General features: G+C 47.5%; 1 protein-coding gene across 2 annotated transcripts in view; it reads right to left on the bottom strand.

Moving 5' to 3' along the window:
- The window catches only part of RALY (RALY heterogeneous nuclear ribonucleoprotein), a 122778-nt gene extending 121413 nt beyond the window's left edge, over window positions 1-1365 (bottom strand). For both annotated transcript variants that reach the window (XM_034066608.1, XM_034066609.1), the window contains exon 1: window positions 1159-1365. The gene's annotated coding sequence lies outside the window, so the exon portion shown is untranslated. The remainder of the gene's footprint in view (window positions 1-1158) is intronic.
- Window positions 1366-20170: the final 18805 nt, after the last annotated feature.

The following is a 20170-nucleotide window of genomic DNA, read 5'->3' as shown; positions in this document are numbered from 1 at the left end:
CTCCCCATGGCTGCTCACCCGAAATGACAGCCAGCATTGCTCAGAGCCAAAGAAAACATGCTCAGCCTGGGCGCTGAGGTCCACAGTAAATACCAGCCCCAATGCTCACACGGCCCCTGCCAGCCCAGCAAAAGCCACCAGCAGTGGCAAACATGTACTGCCCACCCTGACAAACACCAGCATCAGTTACTGATATCTTATGGTCTTTATTCGCAGGGGAAAGACAACAAGGACTTCCTTAATATGAAATAAAAAGAGGCCCTTTTTTTTGGCCTCAAAAGTAAGCCAAAGTCAAATCATGATGCTATTGATTCCAGTCTCCACTCCAACCCCAGCATAAGAGCTACTGGAGAACGTGGGAAAGCCGGGGAACACGAAGCCAGGGCAGGCTTGTTCCCTGGCTCAGCCTTACTGCCCGGATTTTCCCCATGCTGGGAAACAAATCTGAGCTTCACACTCGGCAGCACAGTCAGGAAAATAAAGGCGCACATCCACACTGTTGGCACAATTTCTATCTCAGCCTCTATGCTCTGTAATCATAGAAGGACTCAGCTACAGGACCACCCTGACGGTTTGGCATATGGCATTGTGACAGCAGCCCGGAGTAAACATGGGACTTCCATCCACCAGCTCAAACACAGAAATTGACAACCCTGTATTCTCGGCAGAAAACGTTGTGAAACGCTGTGAAACTGAGCTCGTAGGGCTCAGCACCACGGCGCGGGGGAGCAGACGGGGGTACTCCAAGCCCTCGGGCTCCGGGGCCGGTCCCACCAGCGCTACCGGTCACACCAGTCCGCCCGCGCCTCCAGCCCGAGCAGCTCCGCAAGAGAGACCGAGTAACTCGCTATCGCTCCGGTCCCTCCACGACACCTCCACACCGACTCCTCCTGGACCCGCGTTACGAGAGAGCGGGCGCCGCTACATCCGCATCGGGGCAGCGGCAGGGACGGGATTTCACCCGGCAGCCCCTTCCAAGCGCGGAAGTTTCCCATCCCGCAAGTGCCAAAATCGCGCTTCCTCCCCACTTCCCAGTGAACACTGGAAAAGGGGGAGAAAGGAAAAAAAACCCCACAAACAGCAAAACAAACGTAAGAAAATCCATGGGATAGAGGGGAAAAAGAGAAGACTATATTAATAAAGAAGGCAATAACTCACTGCCCGCCGGCAGAGGAGCCTCGGGAAGCTCGCTCCGTCTCGCAAGAGGCAGCCCCGTCCAGCGGCGGCCCGGGGGATGCGGTGCACGCGGCAGGGAAGCGCTCCCCAGCTGGGTGCCGGGTACCGACGCACCGCTGCTGACCGACACGTACCGAGCCGCGGTACAGCGGCCCCGGCCCCGAGCGAGCCGCCGACACAGTGCCGCGCACCGCCCCGCCGCTCCAGCGCCTTCCCGCCGACCGTACCACAGCGCCGCGCCGGCGGGGTGGGGAGCGCACGCCGGAGGAGGGGGAAGCATACACCCGTAGCCGCTGCCCGTTCCTCGGTGCCACCGCGGCGCTGCCTGAGCGTATCCGCCCCCCGGGGCTGCACCGTACCGTGCCGTGCTGCCGGGCCTCGGCACACAGCAGCGCCGGTCCCCCCGCTCCCCTCCCGCTGGGCGGCCGGCGCCGTGGAACAGTCCAGCCCGGGCGGGGTGGGGGGTGGCGGGTCCGGGGATGTCGGGGTCGGTCCCGCCGTGGGTCCAGCGCGCTCCCGTACTGAGCAAACCCCGTTCTCCTCCGTCTGAGCCCAGGCTCGTACCCGCTGCCCGCGCCGGGTCCTGGGGGCGGCCGCTGCAGCTCCAGCCCTGACGCTCGTCCGGCCCCGGTGCTCTGTGTGACGGAGCGGTTCCAGGTCGGCTTCTCTTGCTCTGTGTGTGCGCACCGCGCTCACGAAGTGAAACCGTTCTCTCGGGAATCAGACTTTTTCCTACCTAAAGTCGTTTCCTCCCTCGGTGCTCACACGGTGACAACCCTGAGACAGACCCACGCGGAGATGTTGTAAGGAATAAGGCAGCACCGGCTGAACTACGAACCCACGTGTGGTCCCAGCACGCTCCAGTCACTGGGACATTCACTGCAGCATCTCTCCTCTCTCTGCAACGCCCCAGCATATCCCTGTTTAAACGCTCCTGGGATTTCGCCCTAGCGCAGGTGATCAATTCGCGATCAAGACAGAGACAAATCCCCCTTCAAAGTACTCTCCATTGATCCCAGCGTAACCACGGTGGTGTTTAAGTGCTCAGTTACACAGAACTACCCAGCAGAGTGCTCACTCCTGCTGAGGCTGCTGGGAGGATTAGGTGCTCAGAAGATGCCTCCAAAGGCCAGGTTGTTCGGTAGCAGGAGACGTATAAATGAGATGAACTCCCACCAGCATCAAGACCTGACTGACCCTGGGCTACAGGCAAGATCTCTGGGTACCCACCAAGACAAGTCTGAAGCATTAGCTGTTATTTCAGCTTAATTTTCCTTGGGCAGCTCACACATCTCTTCCAAGCTTCAGTTTTTCCCCTGCAGAGTGAACTTCCCAAAAAAGGGCTGAAAGTCAAAACCACATCAGTGTCCCAGTGGAATACATTGGCTTTCCCACTGAAATACAGGTACCCCAGTCTGGCATGGGACATTGTGTTCCCTTGCTCCTCAGAAACCAATCTTCTCCTTGGGTTTTGCTTCCCACGCTAAATCAGCACCCAGAGTGAGGGGAGGCAGTGAATCAGTCCTGCCTCCAGGGTGTCAGAGCGCATATCCTGGGCGAGATGTTCCCCAGGTTTACTTCCAGAAGGAAGATCAAGGGGCACCATATTCTGATTCTTACAGACCTACACAGTAGCATTTCAGAACAATTTTGTGATGTTCTCCCAGTGTTGGGACAGTCATTGACCCAAATTCTCACACAATAAGCCCCAGTAACACCAGTAAGCTGCTGCCAAAGCAGGTGCTTCTCATATTAGTCCAAAATTAAGTTTTCATCAAAACTTGATTTTCTTTAAAGTCCTATTTACTGCTTAACAATCACTTGAAAGCCTATGGGTGGGAAGTAACACAAAAGCATCTTTCATTATTCATTAAGGACAAGTGATGCAGGGCTTTTGGAAGGGAATAGAAAATACACAGACTTTTGTGCATTTAAAACAATTTTTTCTTATTAATAACCCTGCAGAAAGGTGCCCCACAGAGACCTGCAGTGTGGATGTTTTGAAGTCTCTGGATCACAAAATCAATCATTTTTCCCAGTGACATTTCTGAGCAGAAATCCTGGGAAAGCTTTTCTTTCATAATTTTATTTTTTTAGAGAGATTTAGACTGCTGGGTTTGGGGGTGTCCCCTTCAATGGAATGAAAAAGTAATGCGGTGGTAATGATGGAGGTTGAGAGCTGTCATCAGCATAAAGGGCTGGAGGTACAGAGCAAACCTGCAGCAGGTTTGGGAAGAGAATTGAGAAGCCACAAATTCCCACTGTGGAGTCTTTCCCTCTATAAGGGGAGGTCTTTCCCTTTGTAACTGGCCTCCAGGTAGAGTACAACCCACCCCTAGCCTACTTGGAGCCACCCATCTGGACTAGGATGTCCCAGCCTGGATGCCAGGATGGTGTGGGAGCCCATGCCAAAATCCTTGCCAGTCCCAAGGTAAATGGGGTGGCATGGGATCCTGTGTAAGGGACCACAGATGATGCTTCTCACCCACCTCTGTCACTAGGACAATGCTTCTTGTCCACCTCATTCCAGGAAAGGCTGGATGGGGGAAACTGGTCTGCAGAGCAGGGGCCTGTTGTTTCCAAGTCCATTGGTCTGTATGCCCTGAAGTCACACGCTGGTCCTAAGGCTGAAGGACCAACACAAAGCAGTTTTGCTGTGGTCCCACTGGTGAGGAAGGTTCCAAGGTATAGCAGAGCTCCTCCTGGATGTGTCTTGTGATAGGATCTGTCCATCCAGGCCTTAGGAGATGTTCTTAAGCCTGCAGACCATGAAATTCAGTCAGGCTATAGAAGCTAACATGGGCCTGTGCACTGCAGAGTCCCCCCATTACTAACACCGTTGCTAGATAAGGAGGTGCTGGGACTCCATGAACTGTATGCTGGAGGAGCTGGTCCTGGGGTCTCACTGCCAGCAGCCCCTGTCCATGCCTCGGTTTTGCACGTCTCCTCCTTGGCCTGTCCTCTCCCTGCCGCCCTGCTTGGAAAAATGGGGCAGACCAGACTGGAGGTGATGTCTTTGAGAACCTGGGGCCATTTAGGCCCTGGGTGCTGGCCTGGCATGAAGGAGAGAGCATGGGGACCTGCCGCACTGGGAGAGAGGGGCTGAAAGCCAAGCATACTGCTTGGGAACTCCACGGGGCCACCACAGCTCCTGGACCATCTCCAAGAGATTTCTGCATGCTGAGACCTCCTGAGAAAACAAGTCCTCCTGTGAGACCCCACTCTGATTTCTGATTTGATAGTGGGACCCTGTAAAAGAGGTAACAGGTCCTTTTCATCAGCATGTTTGTCCAGGACACTAAGTATGTGGCTATGAGTCTCTCAGACATTAAACCCTGTTGCTCCACTCTCCCCATTGCCCTGATTTCAATCTTCTACATTTGATTTTTGTGCTGGGATATAGAGAAATGTCAGTGGGTTTGTTTTCCTTTTTTTTCCCTCCATTTTTAATGAATTTTTCATTTTGTTCCACTGGTACAGAAGGAATAACAATGAAGCAACAGTGTCAACATCGAAAGAATTCTCTCCAAAGTCACACCGTGGCCAATCTGCAGCAACAAGAATAGATCTTATGAATCCCATGAAAGAGAATTGTTGGTGGAGGGGGTGGAGGTGCATCTCGAAGGCTCCTAACTCTGTTTTCCACACTATGAGGCCCTTTTATAAGGAGCTGTTTAAAACACAAGCCAAGAAACAGAATCATTCTGGAAAGAATGGATTTCTAATAGCAGTGGAACAAAAAACATATAAGTGCTTTATGACGGTTGAAGAAAATAAGTTGTCTGAGAAAGCAGCTTTCTCCTCCTTGCTCTGGGAGTTGGGCAGGATGCTGCCAGGGGCTGGACACCACAGCAGGGCTGAACAGGCTTTGAGTTTTGTCTGCACTTGCAGCCCCACTGGCTTCAGGCTCTGCAGTGGCTGCCCCAGTAATAGGGCTGCTTCCAAGGGCAGGCAAAGTTCTCCTTTTATGTTTGTTGTTTCTTCCAGGAGGTGTTAACACCAATTTATGAACTCAGTGGGATGACAGCGACGGGTGAGCAGCGCTGACCTCGAACTTCCCTCTGTCAGCTCTCTTTCTTCCACCCCATTTCAAAGTTGGTCTAAAAGCAATAAAAGGATGTTGGGGGGGAGGGGGGGGGAGTTGGAGCTGGGGCTTCTTGGAGTTCACCTTAGAGGAGAAACTCAGTGAACACCATCTCAAAAAGCATTTGTCTCTAAGTGGCTCTGCTATATACATAAGCTGCTGTCTTGGGGAAGGGCTGCACGTTTCATGCCTCCTGCACACAGTGAGTGCAGGAACAACTGCACAGTGTGAAATTAATACTGGCATCATTTTTTGTGCCTGTATACATCCAAGTGCTTTTTCTTCCAGGAGCTGCACAGTACATGCAGACCTGAGGAAGGTCTGAAAACAAAGCCTGTGCTTATTGTCATACATTTTCTTACTGCTGTTGAAGTGAGGAAATCAAAGATATGCACTTAAGCAGTCACTGCACCTCTTCCAGGGTATGCAGCAGCTTGTAAGCTGTGAATGAGGAAGAGCACAAACAGAATTCCCTTTAAAAAGCAGGAAAAACAACATGACGGGGAGGGGGAAGCAAAGAAAGTATATTAGTGCCAAGGATCATCCAAAATGAACCTCTCTGCCCTAATGTTAGAGGTTAAACAATCAAGCTGACAACATTTTCTTCCTGCAAACATCACATTGTCTGTCAAGGTATTATTGGTCCAGACACACTGCCCAGCTCCAGTAGTGATAGTTTATGAGCTATCAAGGGAAAGCGATGACTTTAAATGATTGTTCTGAGGGAAGAGAGCAGAAATGTCAGTGTAATCTGCCCAGGTAGCACTTCTCCCTTCCTTCTCCCTTGGATGGTGCCTGTGCACAAGCACCAATAAATCTGCTACCCTATGGGTATCAACAGTGTTTCCCAAATCAACATTTCCTCTGTTTGCTTTGAAAGGCTGACAAATGATAGAAGCACAAGAACAACAAAGAATAAATATTGATAGCCTCCAGATATATTCATCACTGAAGGAGGGAGAAATCGGGCCAGAAATTACTGGTGTGAACCCAGGTGAAGCTTCTGACTTCACCAGGTATGTCTGATTGCCATCAGTGAGAGCTGACCATACAGTTAGTTTCTCCTTCAGTGTGTGTGCTGACTATGGAGGAACACTGGCCACATGTTGCTCTCGGCCTTCAGGTCCTTCTCCTGCCCTTGAATCCACCTAGTATGGCAGATGCATGGTGATGCTCCTGGGGAAAAGGGCCAAGTAGGGGCATCAGTGCTGACCAGCCAGGAGCTAGAGAAGAAGAGCATTGAGGGGCTGGATAATTCGATTCCCATCAGTGTGCTTCCCTCTGCCATTTCCATGCTGTAGGAAAGGAACACGGATGTGCTCAAAGGATGCTGTATTTTCCAGCACTTCATGTACTGCTCTCCTTTAACCATCAGCCACCTGCCTGGCAGCCCTTGTCCCAGTCCCTGGCATCTCAAAGGATTTATTTCCAAGAAAGCTACCAAGATCCTTCTCACTTGCAGTCCCTGGTGTGTACTGGTGAATGGATCCAGCATTGTAGAAGCTGCCTGGGGAAATGGAAGAACCAGACCTTTACTTGAATAGAAAGGAGAACTCTTGGGAGCAGTGGATGGGGGAGAGGAGGACTCTGGCAGCAGGGGTAGGGCGCTAAAGCCTGCGGGCAGCAATCCTGCTGAGCTGCCACCGCCTGTGCTGGGGATTTGCAAAACAAAGAGAGGGAAACTCACAGTGGCTCAGGGAGATGTAGATCAACCCCTTTGCAGAACCCGGCACATGCAGCCAGCATCTCCAAACCACGCGGTATTTCTGCCCACTCCAAGTGGGGGATCATTTTTCTGGACATATCTTGTGCTTCCTTTAGCACTTTTCCCTAAAAAAGCCAAAAAAGGGACAGCTTCTGCTGAAGTGCCCACTCTGGAGTTCCCCTTCTTAGTTGGACCATGTCTACCGCTCAGGGATCTGCTGTCATTAGGTGCCCAACTGAAACACTCTAATTAAAAGGGACATTAAGAGCTCACTTGTTCAAGCCAAAGAACATTAGGAGGAATTTAAATGACGAGGTTTTTAAATCTGTGACATTTGTTCTAACGAGAAAACACTTTCTAATCCTGAGCATTTCCTCATTCAAAACAGGCTGCAAAGACTGCAAGTGAAAACAATATTTATTTATTTTTTTTTTACCTCTGGAAAAACACATCCTGTAATTACCAGGCCTAATTTTCAAATAACATTCATCTTTTCCACACAGCTTCCACATCAGCTTGGAAGCAGGCAGTGAAAAACAGGGTGTGGATGTACCCACACACGTGTGCGTTTTGTGTTACAACAAGGAACAGAACTCACAGAAATTGCCATCACATTAATCCCAGCATCTGAGATGGAAACCATTACAGAGGATGCAGAGCACTCCTGGACCACCTAATGAAAGGCATATTGCTGCGGTGTGCTGAATGCCGAGGAGGAGCAGGGAAACAATCTCGTTTGCACTTCCAGTAATTTGCTGGAGTAGAACTATTTTTATCTGAAAGCATTGAGGTAATGAAATGCAAAACAGCAGCAGGAAGAAAAGTGTAAAGCTTCAAATGAGAGTGACTTGGGAACCACGCAAACCATTTCAGGAGGATTTTAGACAGTTGCTAGAGAGATGAAATACAGTCCCTCTTGTCATGGTCTTTCATTTCACCACCATCGAAGAGAAGGCAAGCAAGCAAACTAGTTGTGAAAACCTCTGGCTCCTTAATTTTCTGTGCATTTCACAAATGAAAGTCCTGCACAGTGGAAGGTGACATGACCTGATCTCTCTTGTTTGTCCTTTATTTGGGAACATTAACTTCAGCATAAACCAGGTTGCTGGCTGCTACTACTACTTCTTGGGAACTCCAGTCATCCTTGATCCTTAAGAATTTTATCCTTCTCCCTAGGGGAAAAAAAAGAAAAAAGACTTGATTGTTCCAACAGAAATCTTTAAACCAGCAGCAATCCATCAGATCTCCCAGTCACTTCCATGCTGGGACATTGACCTCCTACTGTGACAGCTTATCCTGGTCTCTCTTCTATAAACTGAGCAGTGGTGACCAGCCTTTCCTGGGCCATGAGCAGCATCCTGCTCTGCTCCTCTGGGCCCTCAGCTTGATGTTCTAATGTCCTGTAACCAGAGGCAATGCAGGACTCTATCACAAGGAGAACATCTTCTCTGAGCTATAGCATAGGGATTTCTGAATGAGGGCACAGTGTTCCAGTGTGTTCAGACATCAGCCTGAATCCACCTTCCCACCTCCTTCAGATTTTGCACAAGTTGGCTCCAGAACTAAAATTCACTGTTGGTCTTTTTCCTCTAATGGGGCAAACATCAAAACTGGAAACAAAGACCCAGATTCTACAGTCTGGATCTGTTTGTGGCACGTATCTATCTTTAATTGAATGCATAATGCTACCTTCATCAACAACTTGGTAGTATATGACATTATCTAGGTATTCAGGTCTAGCTGGTTGCTATTGAGTGGATGTTAATGCCAGTGATTCCAGAAGGACTGAGTTTGCATTGCTTCTTGTTGCCTTGCTGTAAATACAGAGGCATAAGTGACAACAATATTCCCAGAAACACCTATTTTAAAGCATGTATCCATAACTTTGTACAAGTACCTTTGAATTCATCCTATTGAGTATCCACTTTGAATACATGAAACACTTCACCTATAAGTCCAATTAAAACAACTTCGGCTTTAAAGAATGGGTACTCATAGCCACCTTCTTGAAAGCCTAATCCTGTGTTGGCATAAGTAGATATAATCAATAAAGATCAAGGCACTGACACTCGTTTATGCTTACTTACAACCCAACTTAGATCTTCCTCAGTAAATCATCTCAAATACTGTGGAAAAACTCAGAACTGTTCTGAAATATCTGCAAATAAAGAGACAGAACATGTATCTCTTGTTTCAGTGGGAATTAAATCACTGGAATATGGGGCTCCTTAGCTTCTGGATGCAGAATCTGTAAATATAAAACAACAGCAGTCATTTGCCAGCTTTGAAAATGGGTCTCTTAATCATGATCATCTCCTCTGAGATCCCATCTGCATCTCCAGACAGCTCTTCTGTATTCTAATCTTTCTTTCTCTCCTCTACTTTTGACTCTTTGTCACCATGGGTGACACACCATGAATGAAAGATTAGGACGTACCGAACACAGCTTTTGCTTCTGGGGTCAATGCTCTAACTCCTGAGCTGTTGGACAGGAAAGCTGTGAAGCCTAAAGAGTTCAGCTTGGGTCTCCATCACGTAGGTGTACCTCCAATCACCTCCTGGTCCAGCTTGAGAAGATAATGCTTTGTCTGTGAGACCTAATACTCTATCTAAAGCCAGGCTGGACTGGCTGGACTGCTGTAGTGGAAGGTGTCCCTGCCCATGGCAGGGGGTTGGAACTAGGTGATCTTTAAAGTCTCTTACAACCTAAACCATTTTATAGCCTGGTGAATAGGGCCAAGGCAGTGCTATGAAGGCCTGTTGAATTATGGGCCTGTTTTCAAAAGGGTAACAGGGTACACCACCAGCACATCTGTAGGAGGATAAATTTGGTGAAGGCCGAAATGGTGACCAAAGGGAAAAATAAACGGCCTAAACTTTGAATTTCTGCCCAGTATTTCTTGTCCCAGCCTGCTGCAACCTTGTACCTGAAAGCAAGGAAGGGGTCGGTTTGTGCCAGAGCAGTGCTGGGCACACAGGGCTGACCTTCCCTTCCGAGTCTGAAAGCCAGAGTCTTGGACATCCAGAAAGTAGAAGAGGCAATATATTGCTTTGTCCGATGCCTGGTGCATGAACTGGGATCTTGCTCAGTTGTTGCCATGGTGAGAACTTGCATAGGGTTAAACTTGGTTAAACTGCTAGGGGTTCAGCAGAGCAGGAAGTGTTGATCTCCTATATCTGGTGGTAGAACAGGAGGAAATGGAGTGAAGATCCATCAGAGAAGTTCAGATGGGACATTAGGAAGAGGTTCTTTACTGAGAAGCTGGTTGTTCCTGCTGACCACTCCATCAGGGAAGTGATCATGGCACTAAGCCTATCAGAGTTCAAGGAGTATCTGGATGATGCTCTTAGCCATATGGCTTAGTTCTAGATAGTCTGCAAGGAGCAGTGAATTGGACTCTATGACCCTTATGACACCTCGAGATATTATCTGATTCTATGAAACTTACCTTCCTGAAAAGCACCTGAAAAACTTGCCTTGAGAAGAAGGCATTGAGAGAGGGTCTTTAGGCCAACATTTTGGTCAACCCTCCTGATGGTTAGTCTCACTTTTAAACTGTGTACCTTGTTTCCTCCAGCAACTGTTCAGCTTCTCTCTGCTACACTGAAGTGGCCTTCAACACCCACTGCTTTCTGCCTCTGAGAGCACTTACCCATCACTATCAGATGCCTCATGAGCCTTGACACAACCCAAATGTGCCATTACAGCCCTCATTTCACAGTGCTTCGCCATTTTTACATTGTATCAGTGGCTCTTCCTCATTCTAACAGCCTTTTCCACCCCAGGTTTGGTGCTGTACTTAGTGCTGGTGCCTTAGAGCTGTGCACAAACCTAAACGAGCCTGAACATTCCTCCTTAACTCTCCATTGAAACACCCCATGATCACGCTGTGAGCAGATAAGAACTGATTTTGAACAAACTGATTTCTTGCCAGTTTGAGGTCCAGTTCAACACTCACGCTGTTCTCCGGAAGCAGCCTTACAGAAACTACCAGAGCAGCTTACGGGCTGTGGTGGCACTCAAAACAAACAAGGGTGGCAGAACTAGGTCTGCTGAAAGGAAGGCACGAATGAAATTCACCTTCCAGCATTCACTGCAAGTGAAGCTGATCTGTGTTTCTTACACCAAGCAAAGGCTACAGCTCAGATGCTAATTTTATCTTGCTGGCTCTGTAGTGTCCTTGATCTCTAAGAGAATTCAAAATAACATGTAGCAAATGTATAACTAAGTCATTTTAAAGAAGTAACTGCAAAGTGCATAACAGCTCAAGGGGAAACAGCTTCTCTGCTGAACGCAGAGGATGAAATCAGATCATACTGACAGAATGAACAAATGGGCTCTATGCCTTATCCTCACAAGTGGGCTGTTAGAGGGGACCAGGGCAGCTCAGTGTCCACCTGCCCTACAAACCCATCCCTGATGTGACAATATAGGAAGGCCAAGCCCACCTTCACCTCCTAACAGCGTGTGACAGCATGATCCCTTTACTGAGCAGACACAGAATGATTGCCTGTCACAGACATCAGGACCACTTTGTGCTAAGTGTCAGACACAGCTATTAAAGAAACCCCTCTTTATCCTCAGTGTAAATACACAGTACCAAGGGCTGGGGCAGGGAAGGGCTGCTCCTCCCTCTGAAGGCAGGCAATCACCCTGCAGTGATCAGAGCAAACCCAGAAGATGAGTGGGGAAGCAGACAGCCCCACCACTGCTGTGTGCTTGCCTGGCTGGGGGCATTTGCACTAGGAAGGGAAGCACAAGCCCAAGAGAGATGAGTCTGGAGTGCTTCAAGGCCTGCCAACAGCTTGTCAGTGCAGCTCCAATGATCAAAGCTTGGGCTTCTCTCCCCCTGCAGAGCTCCAGCTAAGGCAGGAGTTTAGCATGAGCTTCAGGGCTTGATGCTCTGGTCCCAGGAGAAGAATCAAACCTGTGCTAAACTGTCTGTGTAGATACATCTGCTGCAATGGTCTTCAAGGGTTTTTGGAAACCTCATGGGCTGGTACAGCTAAACCCAGCCAGAAAGTCAGCAGAGGCCAGGTAAGAGCTTCTTTGTCCTGAGTGCATGAAGAAATGGGGGATAGGTAGACAGCCCTCCCACTCAGACTTTGCCTCCCAGGGCAATGCCTGCCTCCAGTGACTGCTGAACTACACCCCATGGAAAGCAAGTGTTTTCTTCAAGGCTGCTGTTCTAGTATGGAGCCTGAATATCCTCACTCAAATGTTAGGTTACAGGTGAGCTAGTAAAGAGCCTGATTTGCCAACTGGTGGTTTCAAACTCCTGTCATCCCAGGAGCAGCCGTAGCTTTCCCAGGACTCAGACTGAATTATTCTCTTAGCCTATACTAGGCAGATCTCACTGTCAGGGAGGAAAAAAAGAGATTTCCCAAGGTAACAGGAGAACATTCTTGTCTTTCATTGGTACCAAACTCAAGAGAAGTCCTTCTTTTCTAGGTGACAGGAACAGGAGTGCTAGGAGTGCCGCTGCAGAGCAGCCACAGCTCCCAACAGCAAGAGGCAGAAAGCACTTGGGCAGTCAGCACACCAGGTCCCACAGCAAGGATGGTGCTACCAGGACAATTTCTACACTTTTTTTTCCCAACTCCTACTAAGCAAAATAGAAGAATGAATAGCAGCTCTGTCTGAGGAGGAGAAAGATAAATGACTGGCATTAGCTGTAGCTAAGCACACCTTGGAGGCAATTAAAATAGCTCTAAGACACTGAATAACGCCCTTGCAATTCCTCCTTGCACTGCTAAGATAGACCTGGGCTGGGAAAATGCCTTCTTTGCATTTGTGCACTATGTGTGCCATGGTGCTGGATCAGCAGGGTGCAGGCCAAGTGAGCTGGGGTCCATCACAGCCACCACGACAGGATGGTACGCAGGCTCCAGAGGTCTCTTCTGGAGGGAGGCAAGATAAAAACAGAGAGAACATTAAGTTCTTTCTTACTACCCTCCATCATCACCCCCACGGTTATTTTTGTGCTTACTTGGCCATCTCCTTTCTTTCTCAGCCCGTGCTGATGTCTCACAACCTCATCAAATGTACCTGCCTCTTTAAAGAGGGGCACATCTAAAGAGCTGGGTCCTCATGAAGACAAGAAAGGATTTAATGTGACAGCACGGCAATCTCATCCCCTCAACCTGCAGAGCTCAGGTGCAGTCAGAGATGCTTGCTCCACAAATGGTAGGGAGTTCATACTCTGCTCCCTGCCTGTATTTTCTCTCTTGCTGGAGATAAGTAAAATGAAAAGAAGGAAGGGGAGAAGTGACCGAATTGAAAATGAGAAATGACCTGAGATTTATTTTTTTGGAGGGTTCTCCCCCTCTCCCCCTCTCCCCCCCCCCTTTTTTTCCCCTTCGAATTAACAGAGCTTGGAATAAAGTACCAAGAACCAGATACTCCCTTACTGAGCTACTCGTGCCATCCCCACTGCAGCCTGCTTTCCTATGAGCCCCTCTGCCGGCAGAGCGGGTATGCTGCTGACAAACACCAAAGGTGAGCCATGGGAGGTGCTGAACTTGTCTCTTTCTTGGGTGCACTTGGACTTACACCACTTTCCTTCTCCCAGTGCTTTCATTAAGTATTTCCCTTATTTTGAGAGCAGGTGCTTGTTCCCATTCTTAATGAATCACTCTGCTTACTTGTAAACAAGACCTTTATTGGCTCTGCAAGCATGTGTTTGTTTCTATTTATACACCTTCCATATCAATATTTGAAAGCACGCTACCCTATGCTGAATTCTTCCTCCATGCCCTTTTCCATCCCTGATGCCTCTTTCCCACGTCTTCTTTCTCTTCCCTGTCCACAGTTTGCACTCTCCCAGGTTTTTTCCATGCTGATAAAAATGAGCTCTAGATTTTGCATTTCCTTTGCTGACCTGAGCTAAATAATTGGGAACTTCTTTTCTGAATGATGTTCATTCAAACATCCCTGTATAGGTACAGTCATTCATTCACGTCCCTGTATAGGTATAGTGCTTTATATGCATTGGAAAGTGGTGGGAGCTGAACACCTAAATCCTACAGGCAGACTTCTGAATGTCTGTTGTCCATCTTATTTTGGAGAAAACTACACACCTACTCATTTACTGGATGCTGCTGCATCTTGGATTTTAAATTCTGGTCTTATTAGTACAGGGAATTAATGTTCTGAGGTTTAAATATGTGAAAACAGGGTGCTGCTTCCCTCTCCCACCAGCTGTATCCAGGGACAAGACTTCAGTTTCCCTTACCACAAGTGCTAGGAATAGCTTTGTAATGTAAATAGGCACTTAGGGTATTTTTAACAAGCACCTGCTTTATCACGCTGCCTAATGAGAGCCTGGACAGAAATGCAGTGAAAGCAAAGGCAGGAAAGGCTACTATTTAAGCTAATTAACAGCAAATTAAATTAAACTGACAAACACATATATTTTGGGCCTCTGCATCTAAAGGGAGAGAGTGCTGCAGAGATTTCATTATTCACATTTCCCATCATCCATTTTTTTTCCCCAGCACCTACCCACCCAATTACCTGGGAAAGGAAGAGGGAGAAAGATACTAAAACCAATAAGATAATTCTCATTTGCATAGTCATTTTTCTGCATTGTGTTTAATAGTCTGTGAGTAACTGTAGAAGAATATATAGTCCATTCTTTAAAAAGCTCCAATGCACTAATTGAAATTAAATTACATGGAACTCAGTGTCTGTCTTCTGTTCATTGGGAGATAATATGCAAGCCAGTTTCATGTGTTATTTTTATATGATGAACCACTGTACTCACCACAGAACCACTTCTCAGATGTGTTTCTCCTTCCTTCAGCTGTAGGTGAGCCTCAACTGGTGGTTTTTTTCATCATTAAAATGCCTCATTTGCTGCACCCAGGATTACAATCCTTTAGCATTCCAGACAGTCATCACTGCAGGTAGCAGTGCCTATTTGCAGCATTAACACTAGGTAATGCAATGGCATTCTTTTCTCACATTGCTTTGCATATGTTATAGCTCAATTAATCTGTCAGGGTGACACTTCCATCACAAACATCGTTTAAGAGAATTTAATGCTAAGTTGGCAGGCCTAGAAAGAGGACTCTGATGTTACACTCCTCAAAAGAGGCAAAATGTCAGGACCTGCTTCTCTGCTTCCCAGCCCACCATACAAGCTGCTGAGGCAGGAGCTCAGGTCTTGCTGGTGCTTGCAGGAGATTCAGCCTACGTGGCAGCTTGCTTCTTGCCTTCTCTTCAAGGCTGCTAACAAGGGAACCAATTAGTGCCAGTTGTGATGGGAGCATTTTTCCCACCAGGAGCTGGATTGAAACCTTTCATTCATTTTGCACAGACAGAGGCACATGAAATGGTCAAGCATGGAAGAAAAATCCGGATGGAGGGTTTAGAGTGTCCCTGTGGGTTTTATTCTTTGCTTCAGACTTGCAGCTTTCATTAAAATAGGAAAAAAAGAAAAGGCTTCTTGCTATTCCGATGGTGAAACTGATTTTCTCCATCCAAATTAACACCAAGCCTTCAAGCTACTTGTGGTCAGGATGGGCTTTCTGTCCTTTGTGACTCTGGGACCTTGGAATAACAAGTTGCCAAGACAGGACATCAGTCCTCTCTGCTGATGACATCAGACAGCCTGCCAACACCCCAGGTGCCTCATGACATTTCCCAGCACAAAGCAGAATAGCCAAGGAGATCTGTGCTATTTTCTTTCAGTGAACAAGATGGGGATGAAGAGCCCCTCCATCACTGTCTCTGTCCCAGGAGTCCCAATTGCACCGAGCTCTCAGCCAGATATGCTGCAGAGTGCCTAATCCTTAATTCCATCACATTCCAATGTGGGAAGGACATTGATCTGCTTTTGTGCACCAGTGCTGTCCTCTGCTTGGATCTCTATAGGGTTAAAGTGAAGATAAACTGTTTCTTCTCCCACAGGCTTCCGCCAGGACCTGGTTTGTCCCCCTGGAGACAGACTTTTCTCTAAGAGGGTGCAGAAGAAGATCCCCCAAGACAGCATAACTGTCTTGAAGGATGGTTTATATGAGGCAGCATCTCAGTCTTGCCTGAGGAATCCTGCCAGTGGTCCAGCAGCACTGAGAAGCTTAGCAAAGGCTGCAGTGGGCCAAGCACAAGGCTACAGTGACTGTTATGTTAGAAATGCATGAGGTGTTATGGCTAGCTCCCATCAGTGGGGCTTGGGAACATCACTACTGATGTGAAGGAGGCTGGACCTAGGTTAGATTGCCAAGTCCTGCCATAAAAGACCTAAGATCTTCTAGAGGGATGAAATTTCCTTTATAAAAACCCTGATCAGACAGTGCTCACACGCTAACAGGAGGGTATGTATCATTTCCCAGCAAGGTAAATGGGAAGGTAGGCTCCCTGCCGTGCTTTAGATGAGTCATCAGGCACATGCTCCTGAAAACCTCCTGTCAAATAGACTTTACATTACAGGCCACGTCAGAAAGCACAAAGTGTTTTCCTCAGGACTTGTATTAAGTCCTGCAGCTAATTAATCCATGCTTTTCCAAAAGAAATGCTTGACAATATACACAGTTCAATTGAGTTTAAGATAGGAAAGCAAATATCAGAACAGGAAACCTACACGTCTTTAGTCCGTAACTCCTATACATTACAACTCTCCTCAGCAGCCAATCCCAGAAAGAAACTTCTTCATCCCTCCCTCCCCACTCAAGTAAAACCCTCAGAGTCAAACCCTGTTTTTTCACTCAGACCAAGGGTTCTGCTCCACCAACTTTAATAGGAATGCACTTGGGAAAGACAAATCGCCCAGTACAGTTCTTGGTGGAGATGCTAAATACTTGAGTGCAGGAGCAGCAATGGAAAACTTCTCCTGAAGCCTGCAGCAGATGTGTTTAGGTACTTGGCTGGCACAAGCATAAGGAGGATCCAGCTGGTGAAAAGAGATGTAGCACTGATGGCTGGTTCCCTGAGCTCTTGGCTTGGGTGTTCACACCAGCATCTCATGGCTTTTGTGGCAATAGCACAAGATTCTGTGCAGGGCTGAGTCTTTTATTCTTTGCAGGAACCGATAGGTTGAAGAGACCTTATAACTGGAGATGATGTTTTTCTAAACAGATAGATAGATAGAATGGAAGTGACTCTGTAAGCTACTCCAGTCTCCAAGAAAAAGCAGAACTATAGCAAAGGAAAAGGAGAGGGTTGAAGGCTACAGTGAGAAATGAAACTAAGAGCCTCTGCTTACTACAGCAGTGCTACATCTGTGAGACATCTCTAAAATCACAACCATGAGAGCTGTGCCAGTTCAGCCTCACTGCAAACACTGATGGTCTCTGCTATCAGTAATATATTCCACTGTATAGGCACCTCTGGCAGTAGGTGGAAAGGTGGGAGCTCTTGTGAGCCAAGGCTTACTAAGCTAAGGATAACAATATTCCAGGAACATATCAACACTTGGCCTAGGGGAGAATGAAGAGTGATTGTAACAGATTGGAGATTTAAGGAATGTCAACAATCACAAATATAATCTCAGAGCATGGACTCCATGGGATGAAAAGAGCTACCCCTGCCTTTTTGAACCAAGCAGGATTGTGCCCTGCCTAATTCTCCAGAGCCAAGTGTTATTAATTGGTGTTTCACTGGTTTTATGGTTTTCAGTAATTCAGTTTATAGCTGTGTAGTGCAATTGTATTGCTCATTCCTTTTGTCGACAAATGAAGCAATTTAGAGTTCTGGCTTGACTGCATCTGGTTTAAAAGCTGACCAGATACAGATATAGTGGGAAGGATTATGTCCATGCTTATGAGTCCCAGCTCTGAGGGCAGCCTGATGTGGGGACATGGCTCCTGCATTGCTGCCTGCAGCCACTCACACTCCACAGGCAGCACCAGCAGACCTGCTCTGGACCAGCTTCTCCAGGCAGACACTGACAGTGGGTCTCCATGGAGTGTGTAGTAAGGGGTAGGGGGGGAGAAAAAGGAAAGCCTTACTCTAATAAATACATCAGTTCCAGCACTGACACTATTGTGGGCTTTCATGCTACTGAATCTTTCTTTTAGTTTCCAAAAAACACACATTCACACATAATATTTGCTTGAAAAAAACACTGGCTTCTAGTTCTCAGCAGCAGAGTAAATATGGATAGGAGACACCAATCAGCGACTGAATAGATTTAAGAGTGAACTAATCCAGTCTTGTCACTTGTCCTCAGAAATGCTCATTCTACACAAAAGACCCCTGGAGAAGCACAGAGATGCTGATCACCAGTATACTTGGGTGTTCCTCACACTATGTGTGCAGTGAGTAACTGGTGCAAAGGCAAGCAGCTCTTATGCATCCTGAGCTTATAGACAGGTCAGGAGTCAGTGCTATTGGGGCTCTGGCTGTGTAAGCCTACGATGATGCTGTGTAAGCTGACGATGATGCCATTAACACACAAAGCTCATTTCACCTTTCCTGTCCAGTTTAGGCAGGACAGTGTGCACTGCAGATAGTTGGAACAGGGCAGCAGGGAGCCATAACCATCATATTGTTCTGAGGGCTACTAAGACCTGTTACATTGCTTCTGCATAAAGACCTCAACAGACAGGGAGGTAGGGGACAGAGTCAATCTCAGGTTATTCCATGTAGCTTAATTATTTCATAATAACATCTTTAATGCATCTTAGAAGCTTGGAAGGACTCTTTTCATGCCTAATTGCAAGGCTTTCTGAGAAAGTAATCACCACTCAGAGGCATTTTCCAAGGATTTTTTTCCTGTCTTTTGCCTTTGTAACATCAGTCAAGCAAACCACTATTCAGCAGTCTCTGTAGTCTGCTTCCCTTTTTAACCTTTCCTGTAAAACCTTTAGATATTATTATCCTTTCCCTATTTGTTCGTGTCTTACAGTACAGATGCTTACTTGGAGCTTGCATTAGTGCACTCACCAAACAAAGAGAAGACATAAAAGGAACAAAGAGAGCAGTTAAGTTGAAAGTCTCTTGGATGGGCTTGGAAGTTATTTGTTACCAAATGAGCTGCAATCTTTCATCTGCTTTCACCTGGCAGTGCTTCCCTGCTGTGGGCAGCCTAGGAGGAGGGCAGGTATCCAGCCACAGGTGAGGAGTCTCTGCAAATAACTCCAGCTCTTGTAAGATGGGAGAAGGCTCCCTCAGGGTGCTCATTTGAACACTTTATCCCTGGGCTGCAGCACTACAAAGGCTCACACTGAGCAGAGGCATTTTCACCATGTCAGTCACTCCTCCTGGCTTACAGGAACAGTAAAGTCAAGTCTAATACCCTGGCTGTGCGCGGGTGAACTCACACGATGCCAGCAGCAGCTGCATCCCTGGCTGCCCGGGATGGTTGCCGTGCTGAAGGGCTCCAGCACCAACAAGAGCCTTTTGCACTATGGCCACTCACTGCAGAACAGCCGGGCCATGGGAAGAACAGTTTTCCCTCATGCTCAGGTCACCCCAGCGCAAGGCTTGGAGGGATAGGCAGAGCTGGATGAGGAGGTGCAGCAAAATGAGCCTCACATGGGCTGTGGGAGCCATTTGCCACAGTGAGCAAGTACATGGTGTTATCCATCCCTCATACCACAGTGGCTTCAGAGACCTCCTGGGAGTAAACACACAGCAACTGTGACCTTTTGAAGTTATCTCCACTGAGTAATAGTTCTCTGTAATCACACAACCATTAATTGTTTCATAATAAACACATTCCCTCAGTAGTCAGTGGGAGTTGGACACAACGGCTCCATTGTTCATGAAGCCTGCTTTGCTCCAGCTGTTCCTGTGGGACTGATCCTGGAGGCACCCTATGTGTGGGGCACAGGTCTGCTTCAAATAGAAGGACTTAAGGGGCAGGACTACTATGTCTCATTTTGCTGGTGTCCCAAGGGATATTAATTCCCCTCCGAACCATGTCTGCATTTTGTCTGGAAAATCAGCTGGTGGCTCCTCAAAGTGTGTCATGATTGCTCCTTAAAGTATTTCAAAAGCTGCTGGGACTCCAGCTGAGTCAGAAATACCCAAAGGCCTTCTCTTAATACCTGCTTGTTCATACCTCTCATCTCTCTTGGAGATTACGTTCAGTTAAGGCATCAGGCATATTGCTTCTTACTATAAGCAAACTGCATGCCCCATCACACCTGAACCATAAGTTCATATTGGGCTCACAGCTGGAAGGTGAACATAGTCCATGTGCTGTACACAAGTACCATAACCATGGAGCATGACACTGCTCTTGCTTCAGCTCCTGCAT

Source organism: Melopsittacus undulatus, chromosome 10 (genome assembly GCF_012275295.1).
Source record: "Melopsittacus undulatus isolate bMelUnd1 chromosome 10, bMelUnd1.mat.Z, whole genome shotgun sequence".
NCBI lineage: Eukaryota > Metazoa > Chordata > Aves > Psittaciformes > Psittaculidae > Melopsittacus > Melopsittacus undulatus.
Note: the sequence above shows the minus strand (reverse complement) of the source record. Positions and strands in the feature narration are given on the sequence as shown.